At 39.1% G+C, this 20994-nt stretch overlaps 1 protein-coding gene across 1 annotated transcript in view; it reads left to right on the forward strand.

The window, feature by feature from the left end:
* FMN2 (formin 2) overlaps positions 1-20994 on the forward strand; it is a 433801-nt gene that overhangs the window by 281706 nt on the left and 131101 nt on the right. The gene's annotated exons all lie outside the window — the stretch shown is intronic.

Genomic DNA, 20994 nt, shown 5'->3' on the forward strand with positions numbered 1-20994 from the left:
ACAACTGGCATTCCCATAATGTGTATACCAGTCTGCTTACATTGTTTCATAAGTCCCTTAAGTTATCTTCACTCTTCTTCAGTTTTTATTTCTTTTTGCTTCTTTCTCCTAGTGGATTAATTCCAATGACCTGTATTTGAGTTTACTGATACTTTCTTCTGCTTGACTTAGTGTGTTATTAATCCTTTTTCTGATTTTTTTTAGTTCAGTTATTGTATTCTTTAGCTCTATTTGTGTTTGGTCCTTTTTAATAGTTGCTATCTCTTTGTTGAAATTCTCATTTTGTTCATGTTTTGCCCTCCTGACCTCGGTAAGCATCTTTAAAACAGTCATTTTGAATTCTCTATCAGGTAAACCATATATATCCATTTCATTAGAGTTAATTTTCTGGGCATTTATTCTTTTATTTGGAAATTAGTTCCCAATTTCTCCATTTTCCTTGACCCTCTGAGTTAGGGTTTGTGCATTCGACAAAACAGCCTGACCTTGTACGGAAGACCCTTACCAATCACCTGTCCAAGAATCTGAGTGCCTCTTAAATCTTCATGCTAGTCCAAACTGCTATTTTTTAAAAATATTTTTTAAATTTATTTCTAGGAGAGAGAGAGAGAGAGAGACAGCGTGAGCAGGGGAGGGTCAGAGAGAGAGGGAGACACAGACTCTGAAACAGGCTCCAGGCTCTGAGCTGGCAGTCAGCACAGAGCCCGACGCGGGGCTCGAACCCATGAACTGCGAGATCTTGATCTAAGCGAAAGTCGGACGCTTAACCAACTAAGTTAGGTCGGCGCCCCCAAACTGCTATTTTTTTTTTAATGTTTAATTTTTGAGAGAGAGAGGGAGACAGAGCACAAGAAGGGGAGGGGCAGAGAGAGAGGGCGATAGAATCTGAAGCAGGCTTCCAGCTCTGAGCTGTCAGCATAGAGCCTGATGTAGGGCTTGAACCCACGGACCATGAGATCATGGCCTGAGCCGAGACCAGACACCTGACTGACTGAGTCACCCAGGCTCCCCAAACTGCTATTTATGTAGAAGCCTCCAGGTATCTAGAATATGCCAGAACTCATTAGTCCCCTGAGATAGGCAAGATGGAAGCCAATGTTTTGAGAAGCTCCTCTAAGATTTGTGATGCTGTATGTATGTTCCAACTCCGTCAAAGACATGCTGGGAGGTAGAGTGTATTGCCTGCTTGTTCTGTTCTGAACTATGGGAAGTGCTGTGTGGCAAGTGTCGGCATGCTTTTCAAACTGCTACGTGTTCCCTGGACCCCCCGCAGGACTGTCAGAGACAAGTGAGTTAGAAGTCAATCTCTTTGGTAATAGCCAAAAAAGTTGTAATGGTAGATGTCTAGTCCGACTTCTTTACTTCCTAGGGAGAAGCTGGGAGCTGGAGTTTTCTGCCCACTGTGCACTGGGCCAGAAGGAGGATGTGTGGCAAGTGCCTGTAACTCTCATTCAAACTGCAGCTCTGTTCTTTGTAGACCTGTCGGGCCAATGAATGCTGGGCTCTATCAGTTCTCAGAGACAAGTGAGTTAGAACCCAGACCCTTGGGTAGTAGCCAGAAAAATTGGAGTATTATCCGTGTAGACCAAAATCTTTGCTCCTTAGGGAGAAGAGAGATGCTGGGAGTTGTCTCCCAACTGTATGGTACTCTACCAGTGGTGGAGATTATGATGAGAGTGTGTCTCAACTTTCCTACCAATTTCGATATGGCTTGCTTCATACATGCCCATGGTAAAGGAGCCTCTCATCTAGTTTCTGAATTTCTCACAAAGTGAATTGATGAATGTATTGTTGTTGTTGCTGAATCTCTGTGTCCATATGGGGAAGAAGAGTCCACAGACTATTAGTCCAGCATCTTGCTAAAATTACTTCTTCTTCCTTTTATCTTGAAGGTCAGGTTTCCTCTGGTATAATTTCCTTTCAGTCCAACTAAGTATGTTTAATATTCTTCGGATGCAGATCTTTCCATAGTGAGATCTCCTTATTTCCTTTTATCTTAGGATGTTTTTTCTTTTGTTTTCATTTCTGAATGACATTTTCTTTGGATATANTTTGTAGACCTCGGGCCAATGAATGCTGGGCTCTATCAGTTCTCAGAGACAAGTGAGTTAGAACCCAGACCCTTGGGTAGTAGCCAGAAAAATTGGAGTATTATCCGTGTAGACCAAAATCTTTGCTCCTTAGGGAGAAGAGAGATGCTGGGAGTTGTCTCCCAACTGTATGGTACTCTACCAGTGGTGGAGATTATGATGAGAGTGTGTCTCAACTTTCCTACCAATTACGATATGGCTTGCTTCATACATGCCCATGGTAAAGGAGCCTCTCATCTAGTTTCTGAATTTCTCACAAAGTGAATTGATGAATGTATTGTTGTTGTTGCTGAATCTCTGTGTCCATATGGGGAAGAAGAGTCCACAGACTATTAGTCCAGCATCTTGCTAAAATTACTTCTTCTTCCTTTTATCTTGAAGGTCAGGTTTCCTCTGGTATAATTTCCTTTCAGTCCAACTAAGTATGTTTAATATTCTTCGGATGCAGATCTTTCCATAGTGAGATCTCCTTATTTCCTTTTATCTTAGGATGTTTTTTCTTTTGTTTTCATTTCTGAATGACATTTTCTTTGGATATAGAAATCTGAGTTGACCGTTTCTTTCCTTGTGCATATGAGACATTACATTTGCCCCTGGGCTCCACTGTTCCTTATGGTAACAGTAAGACAAGTCTAGACAGTGTTTTCTTTGTATTTATTCTGATTGATTTTGATGACTCTCTTGATTCTATGTATTTGTTTTTCATCACATTTGGAAAATGTTCAACCTTCCATTATTCAATTTTCAAATATTCTTTCTATCCTAGTCTCTCTCAATCCTCTCCTTTTGAGTTTCCAAGTAGATGTATATTAGACCTTTTGATATTTTCACAATCAGCCCTGCAACTCTGTTCATCTGGTTTTCAATATTTTCTTCTCTCTGTTCATTATATTGGATACTTTCACTGACTCTTTCCTCTGTCGTCATTACTTCTTTACTTCAGCCCATTTAGTAAAACAGGTAAAAAATTAAAAGAAAGGATTATTGCATGAAAATATCATTTTGGTATGTTAGGATACTTATAATAATTGGATATAAATAGTCATTAAAAGAAGTAAGTATAATTATTTTAAGACCTCAAATGTGGGGTTTTCTAGAATAGATACCTGTACGGTGTTTAAACTATTTTGTGCTATGGAGAAAAAAATTAATTTGAGGAGAATGGAGATTGCTCTGAGTGGTGGGTACAATTTAAAACATTGTTGTTAGGCAGAGGACAGATACCATATGTTTTCACTCATAAGTGGAACAGGAGAAACTTAACAGAGGACCATGGGGGAGGGGAAGGGGAAAGAGAGTGGGGGAGGGGGAGGGAGGCAAACCCTGAGAGACTCTTGAATGCTGAGAACAAACTGAGGGCTGATGGGCGTGGGGGAGGGGAAGGGGGGAGATGGGCATGGGGGAGGGCACTTGCGGGGATGAGCACTGGGTGTTCTATGGAAACCAACTTGACAATAAACTACAAAAGGAAAAAAATGAAATAAAATATGGAAGAAAAATAAAAAATAAACAAAAAATGTAAAATATTGTTGTTATTTAAAGATAGTATTTTAAGTAGGAATTGCAGGAGATGAGGAAGAGAAACCATGGGGATGTCCTGGGGATGGTATCTGCCTAACGTATGAGCAAGTGTGATGTATTCAAGTAACAATGGGAAGGCCCGAATGAAATGGTGCAGGGGATGGAAGTATAGAGATGATCAAAGGTGTACTGAGGGGACCAGCTCATCTAGGGCCCTGCAGGCCTTTGTAAGATTTTGGCTTCACTTTGAGTAAAATGGGAATATAATACACATAGAATTTTATTTAGAGGAGTCACGTTTTAGAAGGAAGCCTTTGACTATTGAAGAATAGATATGGGGAGACAAGATGAAATGTCAGAGACCGTTAGGAGGGAGGTAAGAGATGATAATGACTTGGACCATTGTAGAAGCAATGCAGCTGGTGAGAAGTGGTCAGATTCTGGAAATACTTTGAAGAGTAGGTCAGTAGAATTTGCTGATTGATTGGATACAGACTACTCGGGAAATATGGCCAAAGCAATAGAAGCGATAGGGTTGCCATAATTGATATGTACAAGAGCTTTGGTAAAGGATAGGAAATAAGAATTCTGTTTTGGTCCTGTGAGGCTTCAGTTGTCTATTCATTCATACACTTGTATGTATGTAGGACATATGTAGTAATCCTGCCTCATAGTCTCAAGCCAGAAAGTAGGGGTGGGGTGGTCTCTCATTCTGGGTCCAATCAAAGACTAGAAACCATGGAGTAAGGTATCTGGAGGTTTGTTATTATGAATGATCAGCCTGTGGTAGGAGAGAACAAAGATGTCAAGAGAACCCTAAGTGCTACCCCAGGGCTGAGAGAGAGTACCCAGTGAGGGAAAAACTTGAAAGGAGAGCTCTCTCGGGAAAGCTGGGGTACAGATCTGCCTGGAGGAGGTGTGGCTGCAGCCCGCTGGTTTGCTGGGCTGCTGCTGGTCCCAGTCTCTGAGCCTAGCAGGAAACAAGCTTCTAGTGGTATGTGAGCCACAGCTGGTGAGCAGACACGCAGGAGTCAGGATGCTGCCCGGAGAATGACACTCATGTGTGTACAGTGTCCTTGTGTAGAGAGCCCAGGAAAGAAACCTCAGGTCACAGGTAAGTCATGGCTGGTGCATGTGCATAGTGCACAGTGTCCGCATCAGGTGTGGAAAGGACACCAGGCCTAGTTTGCCAAAAGGTTTGCACTCTGGATGTGCTCCCGCGGTGTGCGCAGAGGACACCCACGTGTCCTTACACACCCGTACTGCTGATCACCTGCGCAGCAGAAGGAAGAGACAAATGCCTGATGCCACAATCAGGAAAAGGAGCCCCTTCTTCCTGCAGAGTCCATCTGGTGCTTCCTACTGGTAAAGGTTAACATTGTGTTCACTGTAAAGGAGGAACTTTTAAAAGCTCTATTATCTGAGAGTGGGTTCAGTGGGGGTAAATTGAAGGCTGAGAGGCAGTAACTGTCATGGATGATAGGGAGAGTGAGACTCGCGGAGGTTTGCTCTTATTTGGTAACTTGTCACTGGATATGACATGAGTCTTGCTCATATGAAGGTGTCTCCTGAAGGAAAAAGCGGTGTGTTTGTACTTGTACTTGGCTTGAGTTCTCCTTGTAAATCTTTCAGACTTTATTGTGTAAATAACTAATTATTAACTTTAGATCCAAAGCGGTGTTCAAAAGTTATGAGATAGAGTTTTAATTGTGCCTTAATAGTTTCAAAATATTTGAAGGGACATTATCTATAAAAATAAAGTAGTGTTTAAACTTATTTTTTGTTATTAAATATGAGGAGTAATCTTATTTACCATTCCACTACTTATCCTTGAGGAAAAAAACATAACAATCCTGAATCCTTTCCCATAAATACATGCTTTTTTTTTTTTTTTTTTTTTTTTTCTACCAGATGCTTAAATGTCATCGGACTGTTTTAAAGTAGTTCTATTTGATCTCTGTGAAACAGATGGAAGTATTTGTTATACAAACCTTATTTAGAATGTAATCTTTTTTTCCTCCCCTCATTGCATATGTTTGGCAGTCAGCTTTCTCTCCTAGATGTGAATGAATTTTGGGCAGTCTCCAAATCTAAACACACCCTAATTTCAAAAACCACAATCCTGAGGGCCCAATTCCTGTTTACTGAGGAATTAAGACCTAGTGAAACCACATAGTTACTAAATATGGTGCACCCTACTGAGTTTTTTTTTTTTTTAAACAAAAATCTTTATAGTTTATTTAGGGTTAGTGACTATCCTTGAGTTCAGAGAGTAAGGTCTCTTCATAAGCAGTATATAATATTTACAATTGGTTAAAAATATCCATTGCTCCCGATTCTTAATACATCCTCCGTATGTGGCCAGGTGAGTTTGCAAGTAGGTGGGGAGTGACGGACTGTGGAGAGGTGATGGAGGAATAATTGATGCACAGTCGTTATTTTTTTCTTTAGTGTTTTGAATGATTAACATCAAATGAAAAATGTGTCTGTAAAAATGTCCACGAGTAAGTAACTATCAGTTGCACTGTTTTTTCCCCCAGATAATGGTTCAATTTTTCCTTTATTTTATGTTCAAGAAACAATACTGTTAAGTAGTCGAACCAAACCAGACCCTGAAGTGAATCCTCTTAGAAGTTCAGTTGAAGAAAAAATATATAAAATATGGGAGGAAAAAAATCCTACGCCCCTTTGTAATTAAACAGTTCTAATCCAATTAGAAGGAGGGGGGGAAAAGCAAGTACGGTAGAAAGAATTAGAGGTTTAACTTTACACTTCTCAGGATTGGATTTCAACAGGCATGCTTTATAGTTTTAGTACTCTTTACTTAGGGTGGTAGTTGACATGCCATAAACTTTAATCTGGAAGAAGGATATAGCACATGTCACATGATATAGCATCCTCAAAAATGTATACCGTATTACATTAATGAAAATGAATTGGATTAACCATCTGTGTTCCCATAACTTCCTAGAGCTATTTAACTCATGTTTTAAGCAACATTTAATCATTATTTCTTCAAACAAATGTGAGAGGAGTATTGACTTTCTCCACATAGCTGTTTTAAAACCATACTCTCATATTTCCTTGTTTTATTGAGCTGGTTCATGGAATCCCTGTAAGTGTGCTCATTTTCAACTAAAAATGTGCTTCAGGTGAATTTCAGAATTAACAAAAAAGCTTTAGATCTTGAATCACTTACAGATTAACTCTGTAGACTTAATAAACCCAGAAATTCCATTTCTTTTTTGTTCATCTAAGATATGATAATGCCTGCCAATTCATAACATTATTGACTGACTTTTTGATAGCTGTGTTCCTTTAGATGAAGTAACTATCTGAGTGAATTCCTTGGAAAATGAGAGTCAAAATGATTAACACTGGTGCATTGGAAAGAAATGACATGAGATTGTTCATGTACATTTTCACCTTATTTTAATACGAGATTTTAATTTGGTGATATGTAAAATGCTGACTTATTGGAGAACATGTAGTGTTTTCATGTTCACTATCGGCTTCTGGAGTTTGTGGCTACTTACCATCGCAGGTAAGTTCTCTGAGCACTTCTCTTCCCTTTCACCTTCTTTGTAGTGTCCAGCTGTTCACCCTCCAGCCACCTGGCCTCTCCATTTCTTAGAAGCCCCTGGTTATTCTAGTGAATAACAGCATGGACAAAACTGTTCTTTCAGACAGAAAATTCCTACTACCATCTCCTCCTAGTGAATGGTTTTGAATCTTCAATTCTTATTCCTTTCTTCCTTAAGCCTTCTTCCCTGTCAGAAATCATCCTATTTTGCCAAATGTCTTATAGCAACACATACCTCCTCTGTGGAGCACATGGTCTAGATATTCTACAACCGTACACTGATTATCTTTACCCGGAAAGTTCTATGTCTGTTTTCCCCCCTTAATGTTGTATTTCCGGGGCGCCTGGGTGGCTTAGTCAGTTAAGCGTCCAACTTTCGCTTAGGTCATGATCTCACGGTTCGTGGGTTCGAGCCCCGCGTCGGGCTCTGTGCTGATTGCCAGCTCAGAGCCTGGAGCCTGTTTCAGATCTGTGTCTTCCTCTGAAGAGGAAGTCTTTCTCTGACCCTCCCCTGCTCACGCTCTCTCTCTCTCTCTCTCTCCTAGAAATAAATAAAACATTTAAAAAAATATTGTATTTCCTTGACAGTGAATACTACAAAAAATTATTTTTTTTGTAAATAAATGCAAATGCAAATTACAACACTAGCCTTGACAAGTTTTCTTAAGATTTTTTTTGAATATTTGGTTTTGAAAGAGAGAGAGAGAGACAGATAGGAGCAGGGAAGGGGCAGAGAGAGAGGGAGACAAAGAATCTGCAGCAGGCTCTAGGCTCTGAGCCTCACACGGACTCAAACTCACCAACCATGGGATCATTACCTCAGCCAAAGTTGGACACTTAACCAACTGAGCTGCCCAAGTGCCCCAAGGTTTTTTTTTTTTTTTTCTTTTATAGACTACAGTTGACTAGAACAACATGGTTTGAACTGTATGGGTCCACTTGTATGTAGAATTTTTTTTTCCAATAAATTTTACATTTGGAAAATGTAAATTTTACATTTTCCAACACTTTTACATTGGAAAAGTATTTTGGAGACTGGCAACAATTTGAAAAAACCTGCAGATGAACTGTGTAGCCTAGAAATATTGAAAAATACAAGAAAAAGTGAGATATTAAAATAATATAGTATGTATAATACATGTGACACACAAAATACATGTTAATTGATTTTATGTTGGGGATAAGGCTTCCAGTCAACAGTAGGCTATTATTATTGGGTTTTGATGAGTTAAAGGTAAGTTTTTGACTATGTGGGAAATTAGCCCCCCCAAGCCCCTTGTTGTTCAGGGGTCAACTGTATCTTTTAAAATGTTGAGGTTTTCATAATTATTTTAATGATGGCATATATTTTAAGAAAGAAAGAGCAACTGCGATCAGATATTCTACAAAGTTAATTTGAGGAACAGTGTTTACTTTTACATAGGAAATATTTCTGCTTTCCTGTCACCATGAAAGAAAGCCATCTCTAATGGTGTGTTACAGAATCTATTACCCCAGGTGAAATGTAGTTGTTGACCGCTTGGATTGATGTTTCCCCAGTGCTTACCTGTTTTCACATCAAGATTATTGTTTTCCGTGCATGCCAAGCAAGGATGAAAGAGAGATATTAGCATCAGAACTCAGTGGCATTTCTTCCTGATCCTGATCTTTTCTCCCCCTCAACTTGCTTTAAGTTACTAGACTCAGGGCAGAAACTAGTCCCTTAAAATTTGCTGTGTCACTTCACAATTCAGTATTTGCTCTCGAGGTTACCAGTGTTACCACTTACCCTTTCCTTTTTGACTCTCCTTCCTAAGTGAGCTGCTTGCGGAAGGATGAGTCATCCTGAAGGGGCACCTGTTAGACAAGGCTATTCACTTTCCAGCCCATCCATCCAATGCTTCTTTATTCTAACAAAAAGTTTCTTTCATCAACCTGCAAAGAAGTTGATGAATAATACAATCTATTTATATATATAACCTTCAATCATCTAATGTCTACCCTGTAACATAAAATAGAAGTAAAAAAAGCATCCGTAATATTATATGATTCATTTAATTAGATAAAAGCTTGAAAATTATTGAACCAGAAGATATTATTATGATATAGACAGGTATTTGTCCTTTTATTTATAATGACCTTAAATGGAGCAGCTAAAAATGGCTTTGCCAGTCCTTATAGAATTTGATAAAATCACAAACACTTGGTAAATTTGAAGTATGTTTTTTCTTAGAAATGCCTGGTGGCTCCATCAGAAGAAAATTCCTTATATAATGTGTATTAAGGTATAATATTGAATATTTAAATATTTCAAATAATGTATATAAAAGTAATAATGTTTAATACTTTGAAAAGCACTTTATACTTAAATGTTTTATTTTGTAACTTACGTTTTTGTATATGGTATGCTTCTCCAAAATACACTGGGCACCTGTTACCCCCTCTGCAAGGAGAATATACTTTCGTGGGGCAGATAAAATATGCATGAGAATTTAACTATCATATAAGAGTTCTAGTGGGGCGCCTGGGTGGCTTAGTCGGTTAAGCGTCCGACTTTTGCTTGGGTCATGATCTGGCGGTTCGTGGATTCGAGCCCCGCGTCGGGCTCTGTGCTGACTGCCAGCTCAGAGCCTGGAGCCTGTTTCAGTCTGTGACTCCCTCTCTCTCTGACCCTCCCCTGCTCATGCTGTCTCTCTCTCTTTCCTAGAAATAAATAAAACATTAAAAAAAAAAAAAAGAGTTCTAGTGCTAACATTCAATGAAATAATAGCTAAACATAAAATATAATGCACTTTATGGGGCACCTGGGTGGCTCAGTTGGTCAAGCGTCCGACTTTAGCTCAGGTCATGATCTCACAGTTTGTGAGCTCGAGCCCCTCGTCAGGCTCCGTGCTGACAGCTTGGAGCCTGGAGCTGCTTCAGATTCTGTATCTCCCTCTCTCTGCCCCTTACCTGCTCGTTCTCTGTCTGTCTGTCTCTCTCAAAAATAATAAATAAACATTAAAATTTAAAAAAAAATATATAAGCACTTTAAGTCCTTTTCCCTAAAAAGGGAGGTAGGTCATAAAGGCTGTGGTATTTGGGGGACAGGAGATGTGGTGTCCATATGTAGTTAGGAGCACAAACAAAGATTAAATGGGAAAAAATAGAGGAAGGATTGTTGTATTCAATATGCCAGATTTCACAGTTCCCTCAGAAATTCTGGTTCAGCTACTGACCTGTTATAAATCATAAGCCTGTCTTCTTTAGGTGCTGACTGACACTATAAGATGTCCAAGTTTTCTACTACCTGAAAAGAGAAGACGGGGGAAGAAAAAAAGATCTGCTGTCCTCAAATTCTTTATAAAAGTAGATAAAGAGGGGCGCCTGGGTGGCTCAGCTGGTTAAGCATCTGATTTCAGCTCAGGTCATGATCTCACGGCTTGTGAGTTTGAGCCCTGCATCAGGCTCTGTGCTGACAGTTCAGAGTCTGGAGCCTGCTTTAGATTTTGTGTCTCCATCTCTCTCTGCCCCTCCCCTGCTGGGACTCGGTCCATCTCTCTCTCTCTCTCAAAAATAAACAAACATTTAAAAATATTAAAGAAAAGTAGATGGAGAATAAATCCTTAATAAATAAATAACAATTTTTTGCAATCACTTGTATGTTGGCTTAACACTAGCTTTGATCCCTGCTGCTTTTATTTCTTATGTTTTATTCTAAAGGTAAACCTCGTTTGATAGAAGACACTTGTTTGCTTCTCCTTTACTGCAGCTTCTTTTGGTCCCTTAGGAAGTCTCCCCTCAGAACATGAATGGTCTCTCTTGTGTGTGGTGTCAAATTGTTTATAAGCACCCTGTCTATCCACCAACCATTGCTTTTTATATAAATTCCATTCTTCTGTGAGCTACCTCTCGTTTCTCTCTTTGAGAACATTAACACATCTTTGAGCTTGGTAGGGTACAGAAAGTATTTTTGCACATTTGCTTTCTAATAACTGTTCAGCTCTCCTGAGGGGACAGTCTTTTCTGACACACATATACTAAACACCTTCCGGCATTTTTCCATGGTGGCCGGCAGTCATTAAAAAAATAGTGCAGCAGGCTGGCAACATTTTCCCAACCTAATGCCATAAGTGTTCGTATCCCTTCCTTGAATTCCTTTATTTTGCCGATGTTACAGGAATGTACTTATTAGTGGGAATATTATAGTTTATGTAGAAGACTTTCAATTTGGCCTGTGCATGGTCATATAAGGTAGAAAGCTTTCAGTGGTAGTAAACACTGATTGTTTTAAGTATCTGCTAAGAGCTTCGGTTAACTAAAGCTGGGCTGTGACTTGAAATTATGCATGACAGGAATAACATTTGATGGTTTTGATGTATTAGCTGGAGAGGGTCATCAGCCTTCCCTGCTTATTGCATATGAGTACGACAACTAAAGCGTAACTGGGCAATAAATTTAGTAAGGGAGTAAATAGGCAACTCTCTTAATAAAACTCCTATCATGTATTCCTTCACTAAACTCATTTAGGAAGCTGAATGATTCCAGATGGCATTTCATGTGTATTTGGCTCTGAATTTCTTGTTTACTCACACATATGCCAATATATGGTTAAGTGTTCAAGGTTTTCAGGTCTCTGAGGGGCCGTTCAGCCTTTAGACATACAGCTTCTAGATTGCTATGTGTATATGGCAGCCGTTTTTGCAAATTGCTCTCAGCCTGTGGTATTTAAAGACATCCCAGTTGTTTATTGTACCTGAGAAAGAAAGACCTGTGGGCCTGACGTATGTGTCAGTCGACTCTAGAAAGTACATCTCTTAAGAAGCTAGTGTTGAAGCTTAGAGGAAATAGGAGTCAATGCATGCATATAGGCCGCCTATAAACTCTTGAATGTATGATGTGCAAAAGTATATTTTAAGTGGTCCTTTAATAATGCAGAAGCATTTCCCCTTACAATTGTTGAGAAGTCCTCAGCCCAGTGCAAAAAGATTATTTTATTCGCAGGGCCCATAACATATAGACTTTTTAAATTGAAGTAAAATGAGGAGTGCAGTCTTAGCACTCCTGCGTGTGGATGTGTGTGTGTGTGTGTGTGTGTGTGTGTGCGCGCGCGCGTGCATATAGCTAGACATGGTCCTATGCTGTCTTATCATACATTGATCCATGTAGCCATCACTGTAATCAAGATGTAGAATTATTCTACCTTTACAAAGATCCCAGAAGCTATCTGTTTATAATTATACCACCCAGCTTCCCTTTTCCTTTCCTAACCTTGGCAGTCATTAATCTGTTTTCCAACTCTGTAGTTTCATCGTTTTGAGAAAGGTATGTAAATGGAATCATATGATAGACAAAAATTAGCTTTTTTCACTCCTTATAATTTCGTTCAAGTCTGTCCAAGTGTTGAGTGTATCAAAAGCTCATTTCTTTCCTTTGCCGAGTAGTATTCTATTATATGAATGTCCCGATATGTCTGTCATACACTGAAGGACATTTCGGTTGTTTTGAGGTTTTGGCTAATACAAATAAAACTGTTATGAACATTCATGTACATTAAGTTCTTTTGTGTGTAGATTTAAGTTTCTTTTCTTTGTAATTAATGCCCAGCAACGTGATTACTGTTTTGTATGTTAAGTGTGTGTTTAGGGTTTTTTTTTTTTTAATGTTTATTTTCTGAGAAAGAGAGAGCGCTCGAGCAGGGGAGGAGCAGAGAGAGGGAGACACAGAATCCGAAGCAGGCTCCAGGTTCTGAGCCATCAGCACAGAGCCCCATGTGGGTCTCGAACTCCCAAACTGTGAGATCATGACCTGAGCCGAAGTTGGATGCTTAACTGACTGAGCCACCCAGGCGCCCCTGTTTAGTTTTTTTACATGTTTTTTTAATGCTTTATTTATTTTTGAGAGAGAGAGGGAGGGAGGGAAGGAGGGAGGAAGGGGCAGAGAGAGAGGGAGACACAGAATCCGAAGCAAGCTCCAGGCTCTGAGCTGTCAGCACAGAGCCCGACACGGGGCTTGAATACATGTGCGATCATGACCTGAGCTAAAGTCAAATGCTTAATTGACTGAGCCATTTAGGCACCCAGTTTCGTTTTTAAGAAACCACTAAACTATTTTCAAGAATGGTTGTTCCAGTTTCTATTCTCAACAGCAGTAGATGAAAGATCCAATTTTGATGCATCCTTGCTTGGTGCAGTCACTGTTTGTTTACATCCACAGCACGTTTGAAAGAGGAATGGTGGTCTATTTGAGGAATTGCAGAAAAACCATGGAGAACAGAATGTCTGCAGCACGTGGGAACATGGCATGAGATAGGATGCAGAGGGAGGTGAGGTGTGTGGGGGGTGAATTATGTGGCTTCGTAGGCACTTTCAGGTCTATGGTATTATTCCAAGAATAACAGTTAGCCTTCAAAGAGTTGAAAGTAGCATCTTTAAAAAACTGAGCACTGTGTAGAACACGTGATAGAGCCAGAGATGATTATGGAGAGACCAGGCCGGGTGTCATGGTAGCTGAGTGGAGAGGTGGTGGTCTAGGAAAGGAGGAAAGCATCTGGAATGGAGACAGGCCTTGGTGATTCATAGGATGTAAGAGTGAATTACAGACAGACGTCCAGCATGCCACCCAGCTGTCTGACCGGTGACTTAGTCTTCTAGTTTACTGGAATCAGGATTACTGAGTGTTTGGGGGAAGGATACGTGAGTTTATTTGCAGACTTTTGTTTGTTTGTTTTGTCTGAGACGCTTGTGAGATATCCATAAATGTTAAGAGTTAACATTTATGTTGAGAAAGTCATTTAACGTAATGTTAATATGTTGAGAAAGTCATTGCCTGTCTGGATTAAGGGAAAACATGAGCTAAAGGTAGTTGCCACATTGTGGTTGGATAGTGGATGCAGGCCTGAAAGTGGAGACTGAGAAGGTTAAGCAGAGGGGTAGGAAGAAGTCTAGGAAAAGACGATGTGATATAATCAAAGGGAACAATATTAGGAGGCAAAAATCACCTAGGAAACATAAAAGTTACAGAGGTGGTTTGAGGAAAAAAGTCAAGATTTGAAGATTAGCGTTAGCTTCACTATGAATATTGGAAGAAACCGAATAAAGGAAATGGTGGTTTGGCTGGGACGGTGTTTCCACTTTCTAGACTTTAGAACACCGGCCCTTTGGGAGTGTGTCTGTCATTTTCTGTCTGTCTGTCTGTCTGTCTCTCACACACATGTGCACACATTTTGTGATCAATTAAGTACGAGGATCACTACTGACACAATTTTTCAACAATATAACTTCTAAGAGTAGGTAGTATGTGAATCTGAAAAATGGGCATAGTGTACAACAATTCCTAGTGAGTCTCAGGAATCTAAGTTTGTGTTTTCTGGAACACTGAGAAACAGCAGGCAGTGGACGGAAGTACCTACAGTGGAAATGCGCACCAGCTGATCTCGGTGTTCCTGCCTCCCTCCCCACGCCTCGCTCCTCAATGTCTTCCTCTCTGTAGAAGTTGGAATAGGAGGTTTCAGCTTAAGGGGGTGTCTGGGTCAGGGGTACTGGAGGTCAGTATATATGGTGAAATCAGTGATGATAGCCTGTCATCTGGGTGCATTTTGGCCGGTGGTTGCGTGAAGAATTGTTTCTGGGTTTTAAGTGTGATGAATCTTTGGTAACTGATAAAACCATCCAGCTTAGCAGCAGCTGCGGTCCATTTCCGTATTGGCAAACACAGTAACTCTCGAGAAAAGGATGTTCTGGTACAAATCTGCAGGTAACTGGGTGGCTGTGGGAAGCAGTGTGCAAAGAAAGAGACTGAAGCGATTTAATCATGGAAGTGAGTGGGACTGGAAGAGGTAAGTTTTCTGATTCGAACGTCAGGAGCTTGGCAATTCCTTCATGTTATTAACTGATGTATAGGGGTTTGGCCGTGTTGCCCATGGCTTTGGCCATAATGAGGAATGAACATACTTCAGGAAATCACCATTGGTATGGGAGTGGACCAGTGGCATCCTCTTCATATATGGTGAGTCATATATAGTTTTAAAAAGCAGTGGAAGAGATCACTACAGAAGGGTTAACAAATAAGAGTGATGTGATGAGCAACTTGGTGCATGATATAGGATTTTGCTTGAACCTGAAGCCTAACATATATACCTTTTCGTTCCCTGTGCCTGCTATAATGCTGGTAAACACTAGGCCTTTAAGTGAATGGATGAATGAATCCCTAAAATTCATTTCTTTAAAAAATTTGACCTTGATGATTACCTCATACTAGTGGACCAGAGAAGAACACTTGACACTAAATTTAGTTTGAAGGCCAAACAAAGCCAAAAGTGTCCAGATGACCTGTGGATTAATCTGGTACAAATTTATAACCGCTAGTTTGACATCAGTTGTGTGGTTGCTATTAAGAACAATAATTTGGGGGCTTAGCAGATAGAGGATAACAGACTTTTGCTCGGTCCTTCATGTTTTGCAAGAGCAAGGCAAGATGGTGGGCAGGAAACAGTTGGTTATGGTATGTTAGTGAATGGCAGAGTCTTGCTGAGTTGATTTAACATTGCTTAAAACCCTGTTATGTTTTAGTCCTGCTTCTTGCACCTTTACACACTTAAGTACCTCTGCTTATAAGTACACAAGAGAATTGTGTTGAGTGAATGTATGGATGGGTGAATTCATATGTACTCTATCCAGGCATAGCGTTATTTTTATTTTTTTATTTACCTATTTGTGCACTAGCATTTGAAATGACTAATTCTGTTTCATGCGTGCACAGTATCGATTTTGGAGTTCAAATGACCGCATAGGAGCCCTCATTATACTCTTACGATGACGATAAACAGCTGGAATCATCTGCATATCATTATGTCCTCAATAGTTCTTATATTGTTCTGTCAATATCCTCTCTTTTTTCCTGTCTCTTCTCCATGACTCAGAGGGCTTCTTTTGTCATGTTCAATTACTGTCATAATTTTTCAGTGTTTAAAAAAGTATTATTGACTGTTAACTATATACCGTAAACCATACTAGTTACTAGGACCATAGAGATACCTAAGACATGGCCCTTTTCCTCAAAAAGCTCTAGTCAATAGAAGGTGTAGGCATATATTTATATCACCGGTAAGATGGTGTGGTAAGCATAGCATAAAATAAAGCAAATATAAGATTTTGTGTTATCACTTGGGAAAGAGAATAATTGTAACAGAGATCAAGGTGATTGAGGCAGGCTTTCCAGAGGAGGTCATTTCTAACCAAGTCAAGCAACAAGCCAAAGTGAATGATGTATATTCCAGGTAGACGATCTGGTGTGGTGGTGTAAGGGATTGGGTGGATGCCTGTGCCTTCAACAGCGACTGCGAGTACAAGAAGCAGAGCAAATTTAGAGGCGAATCAATGAGATTAGCTCTCCATCTATCTAGAGCCAGCATATTCTTCAAAACAGGGGTCTTTTTTCTGAAGTTCATGCTACCCTAGCCCAAAGTGGTTTTTGCTCCATAGGATGACAAAATTGTGACCTCAAGCTATAAAATCTTAGAATAGTTGATTGTTTATAAGAAAAAAAAAAAAACTCCAAAAAAGCAAATGTGTTGTTATGCCTGAGTCCAAAATAATCAATTTCACCAATACAGAACAAGAGAGACAGAGAGCCTATAAACATGAAACAATATTAGGCTACTGATAACTTAAAGGATATAGGGCTCCTCCAAATATTGTTCTTAATTTCAAGCTGTAGTAACAGCATTGGTCTTTCTGGAATGATGGACTTGAGACTCAGACTATACCATGCGAGAGTGGCATGATGCTCCATTGTGTGTCATTTGTAAGTCATCAGAAACATAAACAGCAACTATGATCATGGTAGGCTCACATTTATATCATATAAATTGTAAATAACCAAAGTACTTAGCATAGAAGACAGGAAGAAAAATGTAGCTTTCCCAAATATTTGAAAGACATTTACAATTGACCCCAGAGAGTAGACCAAGAATTAATGTCTGAAAGTGGAGGAAATATTTTTGTTTAATATAATGCAGCAATGCTTTTGTTTTGGTTTGGTTTTGGACAGTGTTTTTTAAAGATATAATGATCAGTTAGTTGAGAGAGACAATGGATTTTTGTTTCTGGAGGTGTTTGAGTCTTGTGAATGCCGACGATAATTTAATCATCAGTTTCATAGGAAAGTTTTACCAAACGTCAGTTCCCAAAGTCTGCCCCATGGGTGCCCAGGGCTTCTGCATTTTTTTCAAGGGGGTCTACAATATAAAAATGACTTTCATAATAACACTAAGATTTTTTTTTTTGACAAATGTTTGTACTGATGGGTCAAAAGCAATGAAAGGTAAACATTCTGACACCTCCACTTGAATCGGTTTGTCCTTGTAATTCTTCACTGCCATGCACTTGCATGGGGAACAAAAGCTAGCTTTATTTAGAGTGTCCTTAATGAACAGTGAACATTTATTAAAACTCAACTCTTGAGTATATGTGTTTTTAATACTCCGTGTGACAAACAGAAAGTACACATAAAGCATTTCTGCTGGGCTGCAAAGTACAACAGTTCCTTTGATTAAAAGTACTTATTGTGAATTAAGGTAGCCCTTGTTCATTGGACGCCATCTCTATGTGAAGATCCAGATGGCAAACTGTGATTATTAATACATTGGCATTTGGTAGACATTTTCCTGAAAATGAACACAGTTAAGCGATTCTTTAAGGATAACATTGGTGTTTGTTGCCAACGATAACACTCAAGCTCTGAAGTAACATTGGAATTTTGGAAATTTTATGTCTGCCTCCATAAGTTTGGTGGCTTTGCTCTAATTAAGACTTTTTTGATAAGATGGGCAGTGATTTTTTTTTTTAAATTATCTTTTTTTAAATACCAGAAAGTAACATATGCCGGCATTTGGAAGTTCTGTGTTGCTTAACATGGGGAAGAAGAAGGGAGTTTTGGTGGGGGTGGATATGAGACAGAGCAAAGACTGTACTCCGGTCCCCTCAACCCTGACTGCAGAATCCAGCGTTCCTTGGCTGCCTCCATAAGAAAAAAATGCTGAAACTTAGTCTCTTGAGTAGCAGCACATCTTGCAGGAATGTGGAGGGAGGGTGCTCACCACAGAGACTGGGCAAGAGCAGACCAAAGCAGTGTGTGGCAAGATAGACCCCAGCACTGACTATTCACTAACTTTTTACTTGATTATAACACTAAAAATCATGCCCAGGGGTGGAGACTTAACAGGGTAACTAGATATATGATGCATGAAGAAGCATGACCTTTAATCGCACAGGTGCTAATAAGTTCCCACCTCTGCGTGGTTAGATATCACCCTTTTCCTGCCTGAGTTTCTTTAAAATGTTCTCGCTGACCTCTCCTCCAGGAATTGGCAGGAGGACACTCTTCTTTGGTGCTGTCTTCCTTTGGTCCCGAGAATAAGCCCCAATAAAGCCTTGCCTGAAACTCCTGTTTGGCCTCTGATCAATATCTATTGTTTAGAGAGCCCAGGGGCCCGATATGGTATGGAATAGAGTGGCATTATTTCCTTTTATCATCCATAAAGCAGCACTGTCACAACCCCAGGCAACTTTTATTTCTGAAGTCAGCAGAAATGGTCTAAGAGAGTATTAAGTATAAAGGACTATGCCATTTGTAATCCATGTGTACTGAATAATTTGGGGAATAACTATAGTTTTGCCACAAACTCACTTTATTCTCAAGACATTGGGGAATTCTGTCCTTCTCTTCAATATTTAATTATTATCATGGTTTACCTTAGCCATCTTTTCCTCTTATAGTTGTTTGTTGAGATTTTATGTGTTTTTATTTAAAGGCCACAGAAATTTACAGAGTCCATGGAGTCAGCTTCTAATCATTCACCTCTTCATACCGGCACTCAACTAGGTTGAGCCTATGTCAGGTTATCTAAGGTTCTAAAAACAAAAATTAAACCAACAAACAATAATTACTTCGTCAGATTGTAGCAAGATGAATCACCCCCCTCCCACCCCCGTTGAAGTTTGGGTATTGAATGTGATTGAGTTTGAAGACAGCAGACTAATTTTCTGCTCTGCTAAGCGAAATAAGTCAATCAGAGAAAGACAAATATCATATGATTTCACTCATATGTGGAATTAAAGAAACAAAACCGATGAACATATGGGAAGGGAGGAAAAAGAGAAGAGAGAGAAAGAAACCCTAAGAGACTCCTAATGATAGAGAACAAGCTGAGGGTTGGCAGAGGGAGGTGGATAGGAGGTGGGCTAGATGGGTGGTGGGCATTAAGGAAAGCACTTGCTTGATGAGCACTGGGTGCTGCACGTAAGTGATGAATCACGGAATTCTACTCCTGAAACCAATATTGCAATGTATATTAACTAAAATTTAAATAAAAAGAAAAGAATAGAGAGATTATAGGGACTGGAACCCTTTCTAGGATGTATTTTGGTGCAGAACTCCATGTCTTAAAAGAGCCCTGTTTTGTCAGTATTCTGAATTTTAATATTCTTTTATAATAGTGCCCTGGGCAATAAGTATAGTTATTTGCCAGAAAGATGAGCATGGTCATTATTAAAAGCCATCTTGTTACTTGGTTTTAAGTGGTATGGGATCAGTGGGGCTGGCTTCTGGGCAGTAGTTACGGTAAGTGGTATTTACTTCCCTAAAATTCTTGGGCCAGATCACAATAAACTGGTGGAAAAAAGCAGTTGAAACTACTATGCAGTTGAAATTCTAGAAGCAGGTTCTAAAACTTTGGAGTAGCTTTGGATATTTGCATTAAATGCATGCCTTTTACTTCTTTGGATCTTTTGTTGCATTGGATTTCGAAAGCAAAATTTATTTTCAATACAAACCCTCAGAAGATCTACTGATCTGTCATCAAATCCTCTTCCCCTGTTTAAAGAAGCTTCATGTGAGGGCACCTGGCTGGCTCAGTCGGTAGAACATGTGACTCTTGATCTCTGGGTTGTAAGTTCAGGCCCCACATTGGGCATAGAACTTAATTAAAAATAAGTAACTAAAATAAGAAATGAACTGTTTTAAAAAATAAAAAATGAAGCTTCCTTTGAGGAACTAGTCTTTGCTAGTTAATACCATCACCTGAAAACCTGCATTTCAAAACAATCAGTGAATAAAAAAAGAATATAGCTGGCTTTCAGATGAAATCTTTAGTTTCTATAGACCTATCAGATTCTGTCTCATACAGTAGTTCTTGGCTAAACTGCTTTAATATTTAAACAAAAAATAATAATTAAAATAATTATTTTAAGATCTGAGGATTAGACTCAAATTCAGGATATGGGAGTCTGCTCACACTTCTTAATGCAATGAAATACTGTATTTGGCTGTCTTGAAACATCTTTATGAGCTATACAATAAAGATAAGACCACAAATATAAAGCATCCAAAATTTTCATAAAGAAGAATAGATGCATATTTCTCCATCTGTAAAATCTTCTACCATATATGAAAAATGCAGAAGAAACTTTCCTACAAAGAAACAAAGTTAGGATGACCGAATTTTAGCTTGTAATTATAAATGATAAAAGAAGATATTTTGGAAGAAAAGAAGCCGAAAGCCACATTTTGTGTCAAAAAGAAAATTCAGCAGAAAAATCAACCTTTTATTTTTGTTCCAGAACTTAATAATTCAATTGTATTTTTCCCCTAAAAAAAAGCCATAAACAAGGATTGCAGGGGTTGAATATGTACTTTTTTCCTTTAGAAGTCTTATAACATTATGACCAAATTACTTCCAAATTTATCTTGATTGACTTCTAAATAAGACATGCCCACTTTAAAATGAAATTCTTGTATCCTAAAGAGTATTACCAAACATCCAAAAACAAGAGAGGAAAACTG

This window comes from Crocuta crocuta, unplaced genomic scaffold (assembly GCF_008692635.1).
Source record: "Crocuta crocuta isolate KB4526 unplaced genomic scaffold, BGI_CrCroc_1.0 scaffold243, whole genome shotgun sequence".
Lineage (NCBI taxonomy): Eukaryota > Metazoa > Chordata > Mammalia > Carnivora > Hyaenidae > Crocuta > Crocuta crocuta.